General features: G+C 44.2%; 1 long non-coding RNA gene across 44 annotated transcripts in view; it reads right to left on the bottom strand.

Moving 5' to 3' along the window:
• LOC307181137 overlaps positions 1-21605 on the bottom strand; it is a 3028377-nt gene that overhangs the window by 1042730 nt on the left and 1964042 nt on the right. Inside the window, exon 12 of one of the 44 annotated variants that reach the window (XR_013825973.1) lies at positions 4155-4236. The exons of 42 other annotated variants lie outside the window; for them this stretch is intronic. This is a non-coding gene — a long non-coding RNA (uncharacterized lncRNA). Of the gene's footprint in view, positions 1-4150; positions 4237-21605 lie in introns of all 44 variants that reach the window. One more of the 44 variants, XR_013825980.1, reaches the window with a different exon arrangement.

Raw genomic sequence — 21605 nt, 5'->3', positions numbered from 1 at the left:
CCTAGAGTATGATCAACCATGTGATCGGGAGACGTGTTCAAATATGTCTCAGTTTTCCTCCCCTGGTACTCGGGTGCAACATTCCAAACGCTTTACTAACACTCTCCCGACTTGGAGAGTCAGTCCCTTTAACCTCCTGTTTGGCCCAGTTTGCAATTTCTGCGGAAGATGAACAGGAATAGCGAGAACCAATGAGAGGCTAGCTGGAGCTGTCTGGACGGGCAAATTTAACTCTCATTTCCCACCAGGAAGAGGAAATAACCAAAGGCACAGCGTGCCGTACCGGAACCAGATTAGGGCCTGAAGCCATCCTGCGGTGTTGCGGCCAGCTCAAAAGAAAGCGAGTAGAAGAAAGGAGCCCAGGGGCACTGTAATTCACAAACCTGCAGAGTTATAAATGACAGCTATCGTCCAAAAATAGACTGAAGTAAGGCTGCCAAGAGGACTTGAAAGCGGGGCAGAATTGCAGGAAACCGATTTCAGGAGGTAGACTGGAATTGCATTGAAAGCATAGGAAAAGAGGCAGAACGTCCACAATGATGCACTTGGCCAAAAAGGGCGTATGCGTTTTTTCCTGAATATATTCAGGAAAAAACGCATACGCCCATTTTGGCCAACCAAGCAAGCTTGCAAAGGAAATCTGCACTACAATGAAGTCTCACTTCCCCCCGGTCAAAAGGGCCATCTGAAAAAAGTGTAAAATCCAGAAAGGCAGGACAGGCCATGGAGAACTGGGAGCCTTGTTATGCTGATGGGCGGGATGTAAATTGCCAACAGACACTGGGGAGAAGTGTATGGTGTTTCCTGAAACATCTAAAAAACAAAGCAACAGAGCCTAGGGCACTGCCACTTATGGTCCTATAGCTTAGGGAAATTAAAATCAAAAAGACACAGCCACCCCAAAGTTTGGGACGCCTCTGTTTACAAGAACCTCGTTTACAGTACAAGTTCAACATCGCAGAAAGTGAAAAATGGATAAAGAACTTGTGGTACTTACGTACAATGCAGTATCACTCAGCAATGAAATCTATGTCATCAGGCCCGTAGCAGCATAATGAGTGGATTCAGGTACGATGATTCTAACTGAAATAAGTCACACAGAAAAAGAAACATCATAAGATATCACTAATACACGGAATGTAAACTTGGCTACACAGGAACTGAATTACAGAACAGAACAGGGTCTCAAATTTAGAAAACCAACTTATGCTTGCTTAAGGGGAAAGGTGAGTTGGGGTGCTGCATAAAACCAGAGATTGAAATGAGCACAGATAAAGTTCCTTAAGCCAAATATGGAATAGACAAGAGCTACTCCTTGCTCAACGAAATGGACTCAAAACCCCATATTAAACCCCTAAGAATGTACCTGACTAGTAAGTATCTTAAAACCTATGGATTGCTATGTCTCCAAAAGAGAATCAAGCGTGTGTACAGGGGCATAAACGCAGCAGTGATAGGATTGGAGAGGTTCGGTGAGCAAATGAAGACCCTTTGAAGTCATATTGCATGGTACCCATTCCACGGGTCTCAACTCTCCAGGTTTAAGGTATTCTTCCTTCAGCTAAAACATGCATGTGGAACCCAAGTATGATCAACCATGTGAATGGGAGACGTGTTCAAATATGTCTCAGTTTTCCTCCCCTGGTACTCGGGTGCAACATTCCAGACGCTTTACTAACACTCTCCCCACTTGGAGAGTCAGCGCCTTTAACCTCCTGTTTGGCCCAGTTTGCAATTTCTGCGGAAGATGAACAGGAATAGCGAGAACCAATGAGAGGCTAGCTGGAGGTGTCTGGACGGGCAAATTTAACTCTCATTTCCCACCAGGAAGAGGAAATAACCAAACCTCAGCGTGCCGTACCGGAACCAGATTAGGGCCTGAAGACATCCTGCGGTGTTGCAGCCAGGTCACAAGAAAGCGAGTTGAAGAAAGGAGCTCAGGGGCACTGTAATTCACAAACCTGCAGAGTTATAAATGACAGCTATCGTCCAAAAATAGACTGAAGTAAGGCTGCCAAGAGGACTTGAAAGTGGGGCAGAATTGCAGGAAACCGATTTCAGGAGGTAGACTGGAATTGCATTGAAAGCATAGGAAAAGAGGCAGAACGTCCACAATGATGCACTTGGCCAAAAAGGGCGTATGCGTTTTTTCCTGAATATATTCAGGAAAAAACGCATACGCCCTTTTTGGCCAACCAAGCAAGCTTGCAAAGGAAATCTGCACTACAATGAAGTCTCACTTCCCCCCGGTCAAAAGGGCCATCTGAAAAAAGTGTAAAATCCAGAAAGGCAGGACAGGCCATGGAGAACTGGGAGCCTTGTTATGCTGATGGGCGGGATGTAAATTGCCAACAACCACTCGGGAGAAGTGTATGGTGTTTCCTGAAACATCTAAAAAACAAAGCAACAGAACCTAGGGCACTTCCACTTATGGTCCTATAGCTTAGGGAAATTAAAATCAAAAAGACACAGCCACCCCAAAGTTTGGAATGGCTCTGTTTACAAGAACCTCGTTTACAGTACAAGTTCAACATCGCAGAAAGTGAAAAATGGATAAAGAACTTGTGGTATTTACTTACAAAGCAATATCACTCAGCAATGAAATCTGTGTCATCAGGCCCTTAGCAGCACAATGAGTGGATTCAGGTATGATGATTCTAACTGAAGTAAGTCACACAGAAAAAGAAACATCATAAGATATCAGTAATACACGGAATGTAAACTTGGCTACACAGGAACTGAATTACAGAACAGAACAGGGTCTCAAATTTAGAAAACCAACTTATGCTTGCTTAAGGGTAAAGGTGAGTTGGGGTGCTGCATAAAACCAGAGATTGAAATGAGCACAGATAAAGTTCCTTAAGCCAAATATGGAATAGACAAGAGCTACTCCTTGCTCAACGAAATGTACTCAACACCCCATATTAAACGCCTAAGAATGTACCTGACTAGTAAGTATCTTAAAACCTATGGATTGCTATGTCTCCAAAAGAGAATCAAGCGTGTGTACAGGGGCATAAACGCAGCAGTGATAGGATTGGAGAGGTTCGGTGAGCAAATGAAGACCCTTTGAAGTCATATTGCATGGTACCCATTACACGGGTCTCAACTCTCCAGGTTTAAGGTATTCTTCCTTCAGCTAAAACATGCATGTGGAACCCAAGTATGATCAACCATGTGAACGGGAGACGTGTTCAAATATGTCTCAGTTTTCCTCCCCTGGTACTCGGGTGCAACATTCCAGACGCTTTACTAACACTCTCCCCACTTGGAGAGTCAGCGCCTTTAACCTCCTGTTTGGCCCAGTTTGCAATTTCTGCGGAAGATGAACAGGAATAGCGAGAACCAATGAGAGACTAGCTGGAGGTGTCTGGACGGGCAAATTTAACTCTCATTTCCCACCAGGAAGAGGAAATAACCAAAGGCTCAGCGTGCCGTACTGGAACCAGATTAGGGCCTGAAGCCATCCTGCGGTGTTGCGGCCAGCTCAAAAGAAAGCGAGTTGAAGAAAGGAGCTCAGGGGCACTGTAATTCACAAACCTGCAGAGTTATAAATGACAGCTATCGTCCAAAAATAGACTGAAGTAAGGCTGCCAAGAGGACTTGAAAGCGGGGCAGAATTGCAGGAAACCGATTTCAGGAGGTAGACTGGAATTGCATTGAAAGCATAGGAAAAGAGGCAGAACGTCCACAATGATGCACTTGGCCAAAAAGGGCGTATGCGTTTTTTCCTGAATATATTCAGGAAAAAACGCATACGCCCTTTTTGGCCAACCAAGCAAGCTTGCAAAGGAAATCTGCACTACAATGAAGTCTCACTTCCCCCCGGTCAAAAGGGCCATCTGAAAAAAGTGTAAAATCCAGAAAGGCAGGACAGGCCATGGAGAACTGGGAGCCTTGTTATGCTGATGGGCGGGATGTAAATTGCCAACAGACACTCGGGAGAAGTGTATGGTGTTTCCTGAAACAAATAAAAAACAAAGCAACAGAGCCTAGGTCACTGCCACTTATGGTCCTATAGCTTAGGGAAATTAAAATCAAAAAGACACAGCCACCCCAAAGTTTGGGACGCCTCTGTTTACAAGAACCTCGTTTACAGTACAAGTTCAACATCGCAGAAAGTGAAAAATGGATAAAGAACTTGTGGTACTTACGTACAATGCAGTATCACTCAGCAATGAAATCTATGTCATCAGGCGCGTAGCAGCATAATGAGTGGATTCAGGCACGATGATTCTAACTGAAATAAGTCACACAGAAAAAGAAACATCATAAGATATCACTAATACACGGAATGTAAACTTGGCTACACAGGAACTGCATTCCGGAACAGAACAGTGTCTCAAATTTAGAAAACCAACTTATGCTTCCTTAAGGGGAAAGGTGAGTTGGGTTGCTGCATAAAACCAGATATTGAAATGAGCACAGATAAGGTTCCTTAAGCCAAATATGGAATAGACAATAGCTACTCCTTGCTCAACGAAATGGACTCAAAACCCCATATTAAACCCCTAAGAATGTACCTGACTAGTAAGTATCTTAAAACCTATGGATTGCTATGTCTCCAAAAGAGAATCAAGCGTGTGTACAGGGGCATAAACGCAGCAGTGATAGGATTGGAGAGGTTCGGTGAGCAAATGAAGACCCTTTGAAGTCATATTGCATGGTACCCATTCCACGGGTCTCAACTCTCCAGGTTTAAGGTATTCTTCCTTCAGCTAAAACATGCATGTGGAACCCAAGTATGATCAACCATGTGAATGGGAGACGTGTTCAAATATGTCTCAGTTTTCCTCCCCTGGTACTCGGGTGCAACATTCCAGACGCTTTACTAACACTCTCCCCACTTGGAGAGTCAGCGCCTTTAACCTCCTGTTTGGCCCAGTTTGCAATTTCTGCGGAAGATGAACAGGAATAGCGAGAACCAATGAGAGGCTAGCTGGAGGTGTCTGGACGGGCAAATTTAACTCTCATTTCCCACCAGGAAGAGGAAATAACCAAAGGCTCAGCATGCCGTACCGGAACCAGATTAGGGCCTGAAGACATCCTGCGGTGTTGCAGCCAGGTCACAAGAAAGCGAGTTGAAGAAAGGAGCTCAGGGGCACTGTAATTCACAAACCTGCAGAGTTATAAATGACAGCTATCGTCCAAAAATAGACTGAAGTAAGGCTGCCAAGAGGACTTGAAAGCGGGGCAGAATTGCAGGAAACCGATTTCAGGAGGTAGACTGGAATTGCATTGAAAGCATAGGAAAAGAGGCAGAACGTCCACAATGATGCACTTGGCCAAAAAGGGCGTATGCGTTTTTTCCTGAATATATTCAGGAAAAAACGCATACGCCCTTTTTGGCCAACCAAGCAAGCTTGCAAAGGAAATCTGCACTACAATGAAGTCTCACTTCCCCCCGGTCAAAAGGGCCATCTGAAAAAAGTGTAAAATCCAGAAAGGCAGGACAGGCCATGGAGAACTGGGAGCCTTGTTATGCTGATGGGCGGGATGTAAATTGCCAACAACCACTCGGGAGAAGTGTATGGTGTTTCCTGAAACATCTAAAAAACAAAGCAACAGAACCTAGGGCACTTCCACTTATGGTCCTATAGCTTAGGGAAATTAAAATCAAAAAGACACAGCCACCCCAAAGTTTGGAACGGCTCTGTTTACAAGAACCTCGTTTACAGTACAAGTTCAACATCGCAGAAAGTGAAAAATGGATAAAGAAGTTGTGGTATTTACTTACAAAGCAATATCACTCAGCAATGAAATCTGTGTCATCAGGCCCTTAGCAGCACAATGAGTGGATTCAGGTATGATGATTCTAACTGAAGTAAGTCACACAGAAAAAGAAACATCATAAGATATCAGTAATACACGGAATGTAAACTTGGCTACACAGGAACTGAATTACAGAACAGAACAGGGTCTCAAATTTAGAAAACCAACTTATGCTTGCTTAAGGGTAAAGGTGAGTTGGGGTGCTGCATAAAACCAGAGATTGAAATGAGCACAGATAAAGTTCCTTAAGCCAAATATGGAATAGACAAGAGCTACTCCTTGCTCAACGAAATGGACTCAACACCCCATATTAAACGCCTAAGAATGTACCTGACTAGTAAGTATCTTAAAACCTATGGATTGCTATGTCTCCAAAAGAGAATCAAGCGTGTGTACAGGGGCATAAACGCAGCAGTGATAGGATTGGAGAGGTTCGGTGAGCAAATGAAGACCCTTTGAAGTCATATTGCATGGTACCCATTACACGGGTCTCAACTCTCCAGCTTTAAGGTATTCTTCCTTCAGCTAAAACATGCATGTGGAACCCAAGTATGATCAACCATGTGAACGGGAGACGTGTTCAAATATGTCTCAGTTTTCCTCCCCTGGTACTCGGGTGCAACATTCCAGACGCTTTACTAACACTCTCCCCACTTGGAGAGTCAGCGCCTTTAACCTCCTGTTTGGCCCAGTTTGCAATTTCTGCGGAAGATGAACAGGAATAGGGAGAACCAATGAGAGACTAGCTGGAGGTGTCTGGACGGGCAAATTTAACTCTCATTTCCCACCAGGAAGAGGAAATAACCAAAGGCTCAGCGTGCCGTACTGGAACCAGATTAGGGCCTGAAGCCATCCTGCGGTGTTGCGGCCAGCTCAAAAGAAAGCGAGTTGAAGAAAGGAGCTCAGGGGCACTGTAATTCACAAACCTGCAGAGTTATAAATGACAGCTATCGTCCAAAAATAGACTGAAGTAAGGCTGCCAAGAGGACTTGAAAGCGGGGCAGAATTGCAGGAAACCGATTTCAGGAGGTAGACTGGAATTGCATTGAAAGCATAGGAAAAGAGGCAGAACGTCCACAATGATGCACTTGGCCAAAAAGGGCGTATGCGTTTTTTCCTGAATATATTCAGGAAAAAACGCATACGCCCTTTTTGGCCAACCAAGCAAGCTTGCAAAGGAAATCTGCACTACAATGAAGTCTCACTTCCCCCCGGTCAAAAGGGCCATCTGAAAAAAGTGTAAAATCCAGAAAGGCAGGACAGGCCATGGAGAACTGGGAGCCTTGTTATGCTGATGGGCGGGATGTAAATTGCCAACAGACACTCGGGAGAAGTGTATGGTGTTTCCTGAAACATCTAAAAAACAAAGCAACAGAGCCTAGGGCACTGCCACTTATGGTCCTATAGCTTAGGGAAATTAAAATCAAAAAGACACAGCCACCCCAAAGTTTGGGACGCCTCTGTTTACAAGAACCTCGTTTACAGTACAAGTTCAACATCACAGAAAGTGAAAAATGGATAAAGAACTTGTGGTACTTACGTACAATGCAGTATCACTCAGCAATGAAATCTATGTCATCAGGCCCGTAGCAGCATAATGAGTGGATTCAGGTACGATGATTCTAACTGAAATAAGTCACACAGAAAAAGAAACATCATAAGATATCACTAATACACGGAATGTAAACTTGCCTACACAGGAACTGCATTCCAAAACAGAACAGGGTCTCAAATTTAGAAAACCAACTTATGCTTGCTTAAGGGGAAAGGTGAGTTTGGGTGCTGCATAAAACCAGAGATTGAAATGAGCACAGATAAAGTTCCTTAAGCCAAATATGGAATAGACAAGAGCTACTCCTTGCTCAACGAAATGGACTCAAAACCCCATATTAAACCCCTAAGAATGTACCTGACTAGTAAGTATCTTAAAACCTATGGATTGCTATGTCTCCAAAAGAGAATCAAGCGTGTGTACAGGGGCATAAACGCAGCAGTGATAGGATTGGAGAGGTTCGGTGAGCAAATGAAGACCCTTTGAAGTCATATTGCATGGTACCCATTACACGGGTCTCAACTCTCCAGGTTTAAGGTATTCTTCCTTCAGCTAAAACATGCATGTGGAACCCAGAGTATGATCAACCATGTGAACGGGAGACGTGTTCAAATATGTCTCAGGTTTCCTCCCCTGGTACTCGGGTGCAACATTCCAGACGCTTTACTAACACTCTCCCCACTTGGAGAGTCAGTCCCTTTAACCTCCTGTTTGGCCCAGTTTGCAATTTCTGCGGAAGATGAACAGGAATAGCGAGAACCAATGAGAGGCTAGCTGGAGGTGTCTGGACGGGCAAATTTAACTCTCATTTCCCACCAGGAAGAGGAAATAACCAAAGGCTCAGCGTGCCGTACCGGAACCAGATTAGGGCCAGAAGCCATCCTGCGGTGTTGCGGCCAGCTCAAAAGAAAGCAAGTAGAAGAAAGGAGCCCAGGGGCACTGTAATTCACAAACCTGCAGAGTTATAAATGACAGCTATCGTCCAAAAATAGACTGAAGTAAGGCTGCCAAGAGGACTTGAAAGCGGGGCAGAATTGCAGGAAACCGATTTCAGGAGGTAGACTGGAATTGCATTGAAAGCATAGGAAAAGAGGCAGAACGTCCACAATGATGCACTTGGCCAAAAAGGGCGTATGCGTTTTTTCCTGAATATATTCAGGAAAAAACGCATACGCCCTTTTTGGCCAACCAAGCAAGCTTGCAAAGGAAATCTGCACTACAATGAAGTCTCACTTCCCCCCGGTCAAAAGGGCCATCTGAAAAAAGTGTAAAATCCAGAAAGGCAGGACAGGCCATGGAGAACTGGGAGCCTTGTTATGCTGATGGGCGGGATGTAAATTGCCAACAACCACTCGGGAGAAGTGTATGGTGTTTCCTGAAACATCTAAAAAACAAAGCAACAGAGCCTAGGGCACTTCCACTTATGGTCCTATAGCTTAGGGAAATTAAAATCAAAAAGACACAGCCACCCCAAAGTTTGGGACGCCTCCGTTTACAAGAACCTCGTTTACCGTACAAGTTCAATATCACAGAAAGTGAAAAATGGATAAAGAACTTGTGGTACTTACGTACAATGCAGTATCACTCAGCAATGAAATCTATGTCATCAGGCCCGTAGCAGCATAATGAGTGGATTCAGGTACGATGATTCTAACTGAAATAAGTCACACAGAAAAAGAAACATCATAAGATATCACTAATACACGGAATGTAAACTTGGCTACACAGGAACTGCATTCCAAAACAGAACAGGGTCTCAAATTTAGAAAACCAACTTATGCTTGCTTAAGGGGAAAGGTGAGTTGGGTTGCTGCATAAAACCAGAGATTGAAATGAGCACAGATAAAGTTCCTTAAGTCAAATATGGAATAGACAAGAGCTACTCCTTGCTCAATGAAATGGACTCAACACCGCATATTAAACACCTAAGAATGTACCTGACTAGTAAGTATCTTAAAACCTATGATTTGCTATGTCTCCGAAAGAGAATCAAGCATGTGTACAGGGGCATAAACGCAGCAGTGATAGGATTGGAGAGGTTCGGTGAGCAAATGAAGACCCTTTGAAGTCATATTGCATGGTACCCATTCCACGCGTTTCAACTACCCAGGTTTAAGGTATTCTTCCTTCAGCTAAAACATGCATGTGGAACCTAGAGTATGATCAACCATGTGATCGGGAGACGTGTTCAAATATGTCTCAGTTTTCCTCCCCTGGTACTCGGGTGCAACATTCCAGACGCTTTACTAACACTCTCCCCACTTGGAGAGTCAGTCCCTTTAACCTCCTGTTTGGCCCAGTTTGCAATTTCTGCGGAAGATGAACAGGAATAGCGAGAACCAATGAGAGGCTAGCTGGAGGTGTCTGGACGGGCAAATTTAACTCTCATTTCCCACCAGGAAGAGGAATTAACCAAAGGCTCAGCTTGCCGTGCCGGAATCAGATTAGGGCCTGAAGCCATCCTGCGGTGTTGCGGCCAGCTCAAAAGAAAGCGAGTTGAAGAAAGGAGCTCAGGGGCACTGTAATTCACAAACCTGCAGAGTTATAAATGACAGCTATCGTCCAAAAATAGACTGAAGTAAGGCTGCCAAGAGGACTTGAAAGCGGGGCAGAATTGCAGGAAACCGATTTCAGGAGGTAGACTGGAATTGCATTGAAAGCATAGGAAAAGAGGCAGAACGTCCACAATGATGCACTTGGCCAAAAAGGGCGTATGCGTTTTTTCCTGAATATATTCAGGAAAAAACGCATACGCCCTTTTTGGCCAACCAAGCAAGCTTGCAAAGGAAATCTGCACTACAATGAAGTCTCACTTCCCCCCGGTCAAAAGGGCCATCTGAAAAAAGTGTAAAATCCAGAAAGGCAGGACAGGCCATGGAGAACTGGGAGCCTTGTTATGCTGATGGGCGGGATGTAAATTGCCAACAACCACTCCGGAGAAGTGTATGGTGTTTCCTGAAACATCTAAAAAACAAAGCAACAGAACCTCGGGCACTTCCACTTATGGTCCTATAGCTTAGGGAAATTAAAATCAAAAAGACACAGCCACCCCAAAGTTTGGAACGGCTCTGTTTACAAGAACCTCGTTTACAGTACAAGTTCAACATCGCAGAAAGTGAAAAATGGATAAAGAAGTTGTGGTATTTACTTACAAAGCAATATCACTCAGCAATGAAATCTGTGTCATCAGGCCCTTAGCAGCACAATGAGTGGATTCAGGTATGATGATTCTAACTGAAGTAAGTCACACAGAAAAGGAAACATCATAAGATATCAGTAATACACGGAATGTAAACTTGGCTACACAGGAACTGAATTACAGAACAGAACAGGGTCTCAAATTTAGAAAACCAACTTATGCTTGCTTAAGGGGAAAGGTGAGTTGGGGTGCTGCATAAAACCAGAGATTGAAATGAGCACAGATAAAGTTCCTTAAGCCAAATATGGAATAGACAAGAGCTACTCCTTGCTCAACGAAATGGACTCAACACCCCATATTAAAGGCCTAAGAATGTACCTGACTAGTAAGTATCTTAAAACCTATGGATTGCTATGTCTCCAAAAGAGAATCAAGCGTGTGTACAGGGGCATAAACGCAGCAGTGATAGGATTGGAGAGGTTCGGTGAGCAAATGAAGACCCTTTGAAGTCATATTGCATGGTACCCATTACACGGGTCTCAACTCTCCAGGTTTAAGGTATTCTTCCTTCAGCTAAAACATGCATGTGGAACCCAAGTATGATCAACCATGTGAACGGGAGACGTGTTCAAATATGTCTCAGTTTTCCTCCCCTGGTACTCGGGTGCAACATTCCAGACGCTTTACTAACACTCTCCCCACTTGGAGAGTCAGCGCCTTTAACCTCCTGTTTGGCCCAGTTTGCAATTTCTGCGGAAGATGAACAGGAATAGCGAGAACCAATGAGAGACTAGCTGGAGGTGTCTGGACGGGCAAATTTAACTCTCATTTCCCACCAGGAAGAGGAAATAACCAAAGGCTCAGCGTGCCGTACTGGAACCAGATTAGGGCCTGAAGCCATCCTGCGGTGTTGCGGCCAGCTCAAAAGAAAGCGAGTTGAAGAAAGGAGCTCAGGGGCACTGTAATTCACAAACCTGCAGAGTTATAAATGACAGCTATCGTCCAAAAATAGACTGAAGTAAGGCTGCCAAGAGGACTTGAAAGCGGGGCAGAATTGCAGGAAACCGATTTCAGGAGGTAGACTGGAATTGCATTGAAAGCATAGGAAAAGAGGCAGAACGTCCACAATGATGCACTTGGCCAAAAAGGGCGTATGCGTTTTTTCCTGAATATATTCAGGAAAAAACGCATACGCCCTTTTTGGCCAACCAAGCAAGCTTGCAAAGGAAATCTGCACTACAATGAAGTCTCACTTCCCCCCGGTCAAAAGGGCCATCTGAAAAAAGTGTAAAATCCAGAAAGGCAGGACAGGCCATGGAGAACTGGGAGCCTTGTTATGCTGATGGGCGGGATGTAAATTGCCAACAGACACTCGGGAGAAGTGTATGGTGTTTCCTGAAACATCTAAAAAACAAAGCAACAGAGCCTAGGGCACTCCACTTATGGTCCTATAGCTTAGGGAAATTAAAATCAAAAAGACACAGCCACCCCAAAGTTTGGGACGCCTCTGTTTACAAGAACCTCGTTTACAGTACAAGTTCAACATCGCAGAAAGTGAAAAATGGATAAAGAACTTGTGGTACTTACGTACAATGCAGTATCACTCAGCAATGAAATCTATGTCATCAGGCCCGTAGCAGCATAATGAGTGGATTCAGGTACGATGATTCTAACTGAAATAAGTCACACAGAAAAAGAAACATCATAAGATATCACTAATACACGGAATGTAAACTTGGCTACACAGGAACTGCATTCCAGAACAGAACAGGGTCTCAAATTTAGAAAACCAACTTATGCTTGCTTAAGGGTAAAGGTGAGTTGGGGTGCTGCATAAAACCAGAGATTGAAATGAGCACAGATAAAGTTCCTTAAGCCAAATATGGAATAGACAAGAGCTACTCCTTGCTCAACGAAATGGACTCAAAACCCCATATTAAACCCCTAAGAATGTACCTGACTAGTAAGTATCTTAAAACCTATGGATTGCTATGTCTCCAAAAGAGAATCAAGCGTGTGTACAGGGGCATAAACGCAGCAGTGATAGGATTGGAGAGGTTCGGTGAGCAAATGAAGACCCTTTGAAGTCATATTGCATGGTACCCATTACACGGGTCTGAACTCTCCAGGTTTAAGGTATTCTTCCTTCAGCTAAAACATGCATGTGGAACCCAAGTATGATCAACCATGTGAACGGGAGACGTGTTCAAATATGTCTCAGTTTTCCTCCCCTGGTACTCGGGTGCAACATTCCAGACACTTTACTAACACTCTCCCCACTTGGAGAGTCAGCGTCTTTAACCTCCTGTTTGGCCCAGTTTGCAATTTCTGCGGAAGATGAACAGGAATAGCGAGAACCAATGAGAGACTAGCTGGAGGTGTCTGGACGGGCAAATTTAACTCTCATTTCCCACCAGGAAGAGGAAATAACCAAAGGCTCAGCGTGCCGTGCCGGAACCAGATTAGGGCCTGAAGCCATCCTGCGGTGTTGCGGCCAGGTCACAAGAAAGCGAGTTGAAGAAAGGAGCTCAGGGGCACTGTAATTCACAAACCTGCAGAGTTATAAATGACAGCTATCGTCCAAAAATAGACTGAAGTAAGGCTGCCAAGAGGACTTGAAAGCGGGGCAGAATTGCAGGAAACCGATTTCAGGAGGTAGACTGGAATTGCATTGAAAGCATAGGAAAAGAGGCAGAACGTCCACAATGATGCACTTGGCCAAAAAGGGCGTATACGTTTTTTCCTGAATATATTCAGGAAAAAACGCATACGCCCTTTTTGGCCAACCAAGCAAGCTTGCAAAGGAAATCTGCACTACAATGAAGTCTCACTTCCCCCCGGTCAAAAGGGCCATCTGAAAAAAGTGTAAAATCCAGAAAGGCAACAGGCCATGGAGAACTGGGAGCCTTGTTATGCTGATGGGCGGGATGTAAATTGCCAACAGACACTTGGGAGAAGTGTATGGTGTTTCCTGAAACATCTAAAAAACAAAGCAACAGAGCCTAGGGCACTTCCACTTATGGTCCTATAGCTTAGGGAAATTAAAATCAAAAAGACACAGCCACCCCAAAGTTTGGAACGGCTCTGTTTACAAGAACCTCGTTTACAGTACAAGTTCAACATCGCAGAAAGTGAAAAATGGATAAAGAAGTTGTGGTATTCACTTACAAAGCAATATCACTCAGCAATGAAATCTATGTCATCAGGCACTTAGCAGCACAATGAGTGGATTCAGGTATGATGATTCTAACTGAAATAAGTCACACAGAAAAAGAAACATCATAAGATATCAGTAATACACGGAATGTAAACTTGGCTACACAGGAACTGAGTTACAGAACAGAACAGGGTCTCAAATTTAGAAAACCAACTTATGCTTGCTTAAGGGGAAAGGTGAGTTGGGGTGCTGCATAAAACCAGAGATTGAAATGAGCACAGATAAAGTTCCTTAAGCCAAATATGGAATAGACAAGAGCTACTCCTTGCTCAACGAAATGGACTCAACACCGCATATTAAACGCCTAAGAATGTACCTGACTTGTAAGTATCTTAAAACCTATGGATTGCTATGTCTCCGAAAGAGAATCAAGCATGTGCACAGGGGCATAAACGCAGCAGTGATAGGATTGGAGAGGTTCGGTGAGCAAATGAAGACCCTTTGAAGTCATATTGCATGGTACCCATTCCACGGGTTTCAACTACCCAGGTTTAAGGTATTCTTCCTTCAGCTAAAACATGCATGTGGAACCTAGAGTATGATCAACCATGTGATCGGGAGACGTGTTCAAATATGTCTCAATTTTCCTCCCCTGGTACTCGGGTGCAACATTCCAGACGCTTTACTAACACTCTCCCCACTTGGAGAGTCAGTCCCTTTAACCTCCTGTTTGGCCCAGTTTGCAATTTCTGCGGAAGATGAACAGGAATAGCGAGAACCAATGAGAGGCTAGCTGGAGGTGTCTGGACGGGCAAATTTAACTCTCATTTCCCACCAGGAAGAGGAATTAACCAAAGGCTCAGCATGCCGGGCCGGAACCAGATTAGGGCCTGAAGCCATCCTGCGGTGTTGCGGCCAGGTCACAAGAAAGCGAGCTGAAGAAAGGAGCTCAGGGGCACTGTAATTCACAAACCTGCAGAGTTATAAATGACAGCTATCGTCCAAAAATAGACTGAAGTAAGGCTGCCAAGAGGACTTGAAAGCGGGGCAGAATTGCAGGAAACCGATTTCAGGAGGTAGACTGGAATTGCATTGAAAGCATAGGAAAAGAGGCAGAACGTCCACAATGATGCACTTGGCCAAAAAGGGCGTATGCGTTTTTTCCTGAATATATTCAGGAAAAAACGCATACGCCCTTTTTGGCCAACCAAGCAAGCTTGCAAAGGAAATCTGCACTACAATGAAGTCTCACTTCCCCCCGGTCAAAAGGGCCATCTGAAAAAAGTGTAAAATCCAGAAAGGCAGCACAGGCCATGGAGAACTGGGAGCCTTGTTATGCTGATGGGCGGGATGTAAATTGCCAACAGACACTCAGGAGAAGTGTATGGTGTTTCCTGAAACAAATAAAAAACAAAGCAACAGAGCCTAGGTTACTGCCACTTATGGTCCTATAGCTTAGGGAAATTAAAATCAAAAAGACACAGCCACCCCAAAGTTTGGAACGGCTCTGTTTACAAGAACCTCGTTTACAGTACAAGTTCAACATCGCAGAAAGTGAAAAATGGATAAAGAACTTGTGGTACTTACGTACAATGCAGTATCACTCAGCAATGAAATCTATGTCATCAGGCCCGTAGCAGCATAATGAGTGGATTCAGGTACGATGATTCTAACTGAAATAAGTCACACAGAAAAAGAAACATCATAAGATATCACTAATACACGGAATGTAAACTTGGCTACACAGGAACTGCATTCCAGAACAGAACAGGGTCTCAAATTTAGAAAACCAACTTATGCTTGCTTAAGGGGAAAGGTGAGTTTGGGTGCTGCATAAAACCAGAGATTGAAATGAGCACAGATAAAGTTCCTTAAGCCAAATATGGAATAGACAAGAGCTACTCCTTGCTCAACGAAATGGACTCAAAACCCCATATTAAACCCATAAGAATGTACCTGACTAGTAAGTATCTTAAAACCTATGGATTGCTATGTCTCCAAAAGAGAATCAAGTGTGTGTACAGGGGCATAAACGCAGCAGTGATAGGATTGGAGAGGTTCGGTGAGCAAATGAAGACCCTTTGAAGTCATATTGCATGGTACCCATTACACGGGTCTCAACTCTCCAGGTTTAAGGTATTCTTCCTTCAGCTAAAACATGCATGTGGAACCCAGAGTATGATCAACCATGTGAACGGGAGACGTGTTCAAATATGTCTCAGGTTTCCTCCCCTGGTACTCGGGTGCAACATTCCAGACGCTTTACTAACACTCTCCCCACTTGGAGAGTCAGTCCCTTTAACCTCCTGTTTGGCCCAGTTTGCAATTTCTGCGGAAGATGAACAGGAATAGCGAGAACCAATGAGAGGCTAGCTGGAGGTGTCTGGACGGGCAAATTTAACTCTCATTTCCCACCAGGAAGAGGAAATAACCAAAGGCTCAGCGTGCCGTACCGGAACCAGATTAGGGCCAGAAGCCATCCTGCGGTGTTGCGGCCAGCTCAAAAGAAAGCAAGTAGAAGAAAGGAGCCCAGGGGCACTGTAATTCACAAACCTGCAGAGTTATAAATGACAGCTATCGTCCAAAAATAGACTGAAGTAAGGCTGCCAAGAGGACTTGAAAGCGGGGCAGAATTGCAGGAAACCGATTTCAGGAGGTAGACTGGAATTGCATTGAAAGCATAGGAAAAGAGGCAGAACGTCCACAATGATGCACTTGGCCAAAAAGGGCGTAAGCGTTTTTTCCTGAATATATTCAGGAAAAAACGCATACGCCCTTTTTGGCCAACCAAGCAAGCTTGCAAAGGAAATCTGCACTACAATGAAGTCTCACTTCCCCCCGGTCAAAAGGGCCATCTGAAAAAAGTGTAAAATCCAGAAAGGCAGGACAGGCCATGGAGAACTGGGAGCCTTGTTATGCTGATGGGCGGGATGTAAATTGCCAACAACCACTCGGGAGAAGTGTATGGTGTTTCCTGAAACATCTAAAAAACAAAGCAACAGAGCCTAGGGCACTTCCACTTATGGTCCTATAGCTTAGGGAAATTAAAATCAAAAAGACACAGCCACCCCAAAGTTTGGGACGCCTCTGTTTACAAGAACCTCGTTTACCGTACAAGTTCAATATCACAGAAAGTGAAAAATGGATAAAGAACTTGTGGTACTTACGTACAATGCAGTATCACTCAGCAATGAAATCTATGTCATCAGGCCCGTAGCAGCATAATGAGTGGATTCAGGTACGATGATTCTAACTGAAATAAGTCACACAGAAAAAGAAACATCATAAGATATCACTAATACACGGAATGTAAACTTGGCTACACAGGAACTGCATTCCAAAACAGAACAGGGTCTCAAATTTAGAAAACCAACTTATTCTTGCTTAAGGGGAAAGGTGAGTTGGGGTGCTGCATAAAACCAGAGATTGAAATGAGCACAGATAAAGTTCCTTAAGTCAAATATGGAATAGACAAGAGCTACTCCTTGCTCAATGAAATGGACTCAACACCGCATATTAAACACCTAAGAATGTACCTGACTAGTAAGTATCTTAAAACCTATGGATTGCTATGTCTCCGAAAGAGAATCAAGCATGTGTACAGGGGCATAAACGCAGCAGTGATAGGATTGGAGAGGTTCGGTGAACAAATGAAGACCCTTTGAAGTCATATTGCATGGTACCCATTCCACGGGTTTCAACTACCCAGGTTTAAGGTATTCTTCCTTCAGCTAAAACATGCATGTGGAACCTAGAGTATGATCAACCATGTGATCGGGAGACGTGTTCAAATATGTCTCAGTTTTCCTCCCCTGGTACTCGGGTGCAACATTCCAGACGCTTTACTAACACTCTCCCCACTTGGAGAGTCAGTCCCTTTAACCTCCTGTTTGGCCCAGTTTGCAATTTCTGCGGAAGATGAACAGGAATAGCGAGAACCAATGAGAGGCTAGCTGGAGGTGTCTGGACGGGCAAATTTAACTCTCATTTCCCACCAGGAAGAGGAATTAACCAAAGGCTCAGCGTGCCGTGCCGGAATCAGATTAGGGCCTGAAGCCATCCTGCGGTGTTGCGGCCAGCTCAAAAGAAAGCGAGTTGAAGAAAGGAGCTCAGGGGCACTGTAATTCACAAACCTGCAGAGTTATAAATGACAGCTATCGTCCAAAAATAGACTGAAGTAAGGCTGCCAAGAGGACTTGAAAGCGGGGCAGAATTGCAGGAAACCGATTTCAGGAGGTAGACTGGAATTGCATTGAAAGCATAGGAAAAGAGGCAGAACGTCCACAATGATGCACTTGGCCAAAAAGGGCGTATGCGTTTTTTCCTGAATATATTCAGGAAAAAACACATACGCCCTTTTTGGCCAACCAAGCAAGCTTGCAAAGGAAATCTGCACTACAATGAAGTCTCACTTCCCCCCGGTCAAAAGGGCCATCTGAAAAAAGTGTAAAATCCAGAAAGGCAGGACAGGCCATGGAGAACTGGGAGCCTTGTTATGCTGATGGGCGGGATGTAAATTGCCAACAGACACTCCGGAGAAGTGTATGGCGTTTCCTGAAACATCTAAAAAACAAAGCAACAGAGCCTAGGGCACTGCCACTTATGGTCCTATAGCTTAGGGAAATTAAAATCAAAAAGACACAGCCACCCCAAAGTTTGGGACGCCTCTGTTTACAAGAACCTCGTTTACAGTACAAGTTCAACATCGCAGAAAGTGAAAAATGGATAAAGAAGTTGTGGTATTTACTTACAAAGCAATATCACTCAGCAATGAATTCTATGTCATCAGGCCCTTAGCATCACAATGAGTGGATTCAGGTATGATGATTCTAACTGAAATAAGTCACACAGAAAAAGAAACATCATAAGATATCAGTAATACACGGAATGTAAACTTGGCTACACAGGAACTGAATTACAGAACAGAACAGGGTCTCAAATTTAGAAAACCAACTTATGCTTGCTTAAGGGGAAAGGTGAGTTGGGGTGCTGCATAAAACCAGAGATTGAAATGAGCACAGATAAAGTTCCTTAAGCCAAATATGGAATAGACAAGAGCTACTCCTTGCTCAACGAAATGGACTCAAAACCCCATATTAAACCCCTAAGAATGTACCTGACTAGTAAGTATCTTAAAACCTATGGATTGCTATGTCTCCAAAAGAGAATCAAGCGTGTGTACAGGGGCATAAACGCAGCAGTGATAGGATTGGAGAGGTTCGGTGAGCAAATGAAGACCCTTTGAAGTCATATTGCATGGTACCCATTACACTGGTCTCAACTCTCCAGGTTTAAGGTATTCTTCCTTCAGCTAAAACATGCATGTGGAACCCAAGTATGATCAACCATGTGAACGGGAGACGTATTCAAATATGTCTCAGTTTTTCTCCCCTGGTACTCGGGTGCAACATTCCAGACGCTTTACTAACACTCTCCCCACTTGGAGAGTCAGCGCCTTTAACCTCCTGTTTGGCCCAGTTTGCAATTTCTGCGGAAGATGAACAGGAATAGCGAGAACCAATGAGAGACTAGCTGGAGGTGTCTGGACGGGCAAATTTAACTCTCATTTCCCACCAGGAAGAGGAAATAACCAAAGGCTCAGTGTGCCGTGCCGGAACCAGATTAGGGCCTGAAGCCATCCAGCGGTGTTGCGGCCAGGTCACAAGAAAGCAAGTTGAAGAAAGGAGCTCAGGGGCACTGTAATTCACAAACCTGCAGAGTTATAAATGACAGCTATCGTCCAAAAATAGACTGAAGTAAGGCTGCCAAGAGGACTTGAAAGCGGGGCAGAATTGCAGGAAACCGATTTCAGGAGGTAGACTGGAATTGCATTGAAAGCATAGGAAAAGAGGCAGAACGTCCACAATGATGCACTTGGCCAAAAAGGGCGTATGCGTTTTTTCCTGAATATATTCAGGAAAAAACGCATACGCACTTTTTGGCCAACCAAGCAAGCTTGCAAAGGAAATCTGCACTACAATGAAGTCTCACTTCCCCCCGGGCAAAAGGGCCATCTGAAAAAAGTGTAAAATCCAGAAAGGCAGGACAGGCCATGGAGAACTGGGAGCCTTGTTATGCTGATGGGCGGGATGTAAATTGCCAACAACCACTCGGGAGAAGTGTATGGTGTTTCCTGAAACATCTAAAAAACAAAGCAACAGAACCTAGGGCACTTCCACTTATGGTCCTATAGCTTAGGGAAATTAAAATCAAAAAGACACAGCCACCCCAAAGTTTGGGACGCCTCCGTTTACAAGAACCTCGTTTACCGTACAAGTTCAATATCACAGAAAGTGAAAAATGGATAAAGAACTTGTGGTACTTACGTACAATGCAGTATCACTCAGCAATGAAATCTATGTCATCAGGCCCGTAGCAGCATAATGAGTGGATTCAGGTACGATGATTCTAACTGAAATAAGTCACACAGAAAAAGAAACATCATAAGATATCACTAATACACGGAATGTAAACTTGGCTACACAGGAACTGCATTCCAAAACAGAACAGGGTCTCAAATTTAGAAAACCAACTTATGCTTGCTTAAGGGGAAAGGTGAGTTGGGGTGCTGCATAAAACCAGAGATTGAAATGAGCACAGATAAAGTTCCTTAAGCCAAATATGGAATAGACAAGAGCTACTCCTTGCTCAACGAAATGGACTCAACACCGCATATTAAACGCCTAAGAATGTACCTGACTAGTAAGTATCTTAAAACCTATGGATTGCTATGTCTCCGAAAGAGAATCAAGCATGTGTACAGGGGCATAAACGCAGCAGTGATAGGATTGGAGAGGTTCGGTGAGCAAATGAAGACCCTTTGAAGTCATATTGCATGGTACCCATTCCACGGGTTTCAACTACCCAGGTTTTAGGTATTCTTCCTTCAGCTAAAACATGCATGTGGAACCCAGAGTATGATCAACCATGTGATCGGGAGACGTGTTCAAATATGTCTCAGGTTTCGTACCCTGGTACTCGGGTGCAACATTCCAGACGCTTTACTAACACTCTCCCCACTTGGAGAGTCAGCACCTTTAACCTCCTGTTTGGCCCAGTTTGCAATTTCTGCGGAAGATGAACAGGAATAGCGAGAACCAATGAGAGACTAGCTGGAGGTGTCTGGACGGGCAAATTTAACTCTCATTTCCCACCAGGAAGAGGAATTAACCAAAGGCTCAGCGTGCCGTGCCGGAACCAGATTAGAGCCTGAAGCCATCCTGCGGTGTTGCGGCCAGGTCACAAGAAAGCGAGTTGAAGAAAGGAGCTCAGGGGCACTGTAATTCACAAACCTGCAGAGTTATAAATGACAGCTATCGTCCAAAAATAGACTGAAGTAAGGCTGCCAAGAGGACTTGAAAGCGGGGCAGAATTGCAGGAAACCGATTTCAGGAGGTAGACTGGAATTGCATTGAAAGCATAGGAAAAGAGGCAGAACGTCCACAATGATGCACTTGGCCAAAAAGGGCGTATGCGTTTTTTCCTGAATATATTCAGGAAAAAACGCATACGGCCTTTTTGGCCAACCAAGCAAGCTTGCAAAGGAAATCTGCACTACAATGAAGTCTCACTTCCCCCCGGTCAAAAGGGCCATCTGAAAAAAGTGTAAAATCCAGAAAGGCAGCACAGGCCATGGAGAACTGGGAGCCTTGTTATGCTGATGGGCGGGATGTAAATTGCCAACAGACACTCGGGAGAAGTGTATGGTGTTTCCTGAAACATCTAAAAAACAAAGCAACAGAGCCTAGGGCACTTCCACTTATGGTCCTATAGCTTAGGGAAATTAAAATCAAAAAGACACAGCCACCCCAAAGTTTGGGACGCCTCCGTTTACAAGAACCCCGTTTACCGTACAAGTTCAATATCACAGAAAGTGAAAAATGGATAAAGAACTTGTGGTACTTACGTACAATGCAGTATCACTCAGCAATGAAATCTATGTCATCAGGCCCGTAGCAGCATAATGAGTGGATTCAGGTACGATG

The sequence above is a fragment of the Stenella coeruleoalba genome, assembly GCF_951394435.1.
Source record: "Stenella coeruleoalba genome assembly, contig: scaffold_39, whole genome shotgun sequence".
NCBI classification, from domain to species: domain Eukaryota; kingdom Metazoa; phylum Chordata; class Mammalia; order Artiodactyla; family Delphinidae; genus Stenella; species Stenella coeruleoalba.
The sequence above is the reverse complement of the archived record's forward strand: the minus strand, read 5'-3'. Positions and strand labels throughout refer to the sequence as shown.